This window comes from Crocodylus porosus, unplaced genomic scaffold, assembly GCF_001723895.1.
Source record: "Crocodylus porosus isolate Cpor-Errol unplaced genomic scaffold, CroPor_comp1, whole genome shotgun sequence".
NCBI classification, from domain to species: Eukaryota; Metazoa; Chordata; order Crocodylia; family Crocodylidae; genus Crocodylus; species Crocodylus porosus.
The window spans coordinates 49,319,593-49,321,525 of NW_017728909.1; the positions used below are offsets into that span (position 1 = coordinate 49,319,593).

At 54.7% G+C, this 1,933-nt stretch overlaps 1 protein-coding gene across 3 annotated transcripts in view; it reads left to right on the forward strand.

Annotated features, from left to right (window-relative positions):
* The first annotated feature begins 1,469 nt into the window (after positions 1-1,469).
* Positions 1,470-1,933, forward strand: part of GCNT4 (glucosaminyl (N-acetyl) transferase 4, core 2) — a 25,520-nt gene continuing 25,056 nt past the window's right edge. For all 3 annotated transcript variants that reach the window (XM_019532242.1, XM_019532243.1, XM_019532244.1), the window contains exon 1: positions 1,470-1,590. The gene's annotated coding sequence lies outside the window, so the exon portion shown is untranslated. The remainder of the gene's footprint in view (positions 1,591-1,933) is intronic.

The window sequence follows — 1,933 nt, forward strand, 5'->3', positions numbered from 1 at the left end:
GCTGCACCCCGGGTGCCTGCAGCTCCATCCCATCCACTTGGCTGAGTGCAGAGCAAAGTCACTTAGGGAGTTTTGGTGAGCTGTTGTGGGCCCTGGGAGGGGTGGGTGATCCAGCCACCAAAACTCACCAAAACTCCTAAGTGGCCCTCCAGCCCAAATAATCGCCCACCCCTGATATAAATGGTTTAACAGCTGATTAATATGATTAGGGAAATGGGATTTTCTAAAGTCAAAATATTTTCATATTTTAAGAAAATATTAAGTCATGAAAAGAGTCATGTCATTATTAATCTTTTTGGTTTCTCTCTGTAAATGTGTTGCTTTTTTCCAACTTAGCTTTTGCATTAAATATCATAAGCCAAAAACAGCTAATTCTGGATCCTATGCAATACAGGCACAGCCTTCCTGAATCAAGTGGAAACCTAATGTAGTGCATTATGCCCCAGAAGACAGGCAATAGCAGTTAGTCCTCCCAACCCTTCTGCTCTTAGCAACTGTCTGACTCTTAGATAGCAAATTACTTCTGTGCTCCTATGCTCTGGTTTAATGTACATCTCAGTCTATGCAGAGCAGAGGAGCCAGGAGATAGCATGCAAAGAAGAGAAATCATCTGGCATCCCATCCAATATTAATATTCCAGATCCTCATAGAGAAAGGAAGCAAGAGAGAAGAGAATGGATCAGATTTTAAAAAAACCCACAACAGTTAAATTCACCCCATTGCAGGGCACTGGGAAGAGGCACTCTATGAAGTGGTGCTCTCACGCTCTGCACTGGAGTGAATCTTACCCAGCAAGAACAGAACAGAGCAAGCAAGACGCAGGGGAGAAAAGGGCAGATGTACAAAGGTACTTGGGTGCCTAAAGGTGCTGAAGGGAATTTAGTGCGATTTTCAACAGTGCTTAGGACTATGGAAGTCCAACTTAGAGCCCACCATCATCTTTAGACCTATAAGTAGTTAAGCACCATTAAAAATCTGATCCTAAGAGAGGAGGTTAGAACCAGCGGTTTGAAGGAAAAACATCACAAGGACAGGAAAGTGGACTTCAGAGGAGACAAAAATACAGGATGCACGGTGAGGAGAGGGGGGATGCTTTATTTTTATTCCCAAGGAAAGGAAAAGGGACAGGAGGGGCAGGTGAGAGAACATGCCGAGGTGGGAGAGCAAGCAGCCACCTGAAAAGGAAGAATAAATAGTAAGGACACGGGAAGGAAGTGGGAGCCGACGCTGTATCCCCAGCCTAGGAATCCAGGTGGATTCTGGTCTTTTACAAGTTGAGATCAGGGTGTTCAGCCTCAGGGCCGCGGAGCCAAGGCGTCTGGCCCATGGTGGTGAGTTGGGACACGAACCCGCCCCAGCCAAATCCCAACCCCAGCCTCGTCCCCTGCAATCCCATCCGTAACCACGCCCCTTTCCCGGGCCAAGTCACACCCGGCGGCTGGCGGCTGGGTTGTCCCGCGCCCCCTCCACGTGGCCGGGGGTGCCCCCCCGCGCCAGCCCCGGTGCCGGCTCGGGCCCACGGGCAGGATCCGGCCGCCCTGGCTCGCAGCACTGAAGTGCATTTCATTTTGCAGTGCGCTTCCCGGGCAGGTAACCGGGGGGTCGCGGGAGGAGAGGCGGGGTCGGGGCGCGGAGATGCCAGCCCCCCTACGTGCGAGCGGGCAGCTCCGCCGCAGCTCAGAGCCGGGAAAGAGGAAGAAGAGAAGCGGGAGGCGCTGCCCTTCCCTGCAGGCAGCCCCGCGGCAGCTGCAGCGCGGGGGGGACGCGGCTCGCGGGACGGGACGGGCCCGCTCGGTCCCCCGCGCCCGGGCACACGCTCTTACCCCGGTGCAAGAGCCCCCTGCTCCGTCCCGCGCCTCCTGGGGCAGCGGACACCCGGTCGGCCCGGCCGCCGCGTCAGAGGGACGGGGCCGCCTCCCCGCACGGCGCAGGG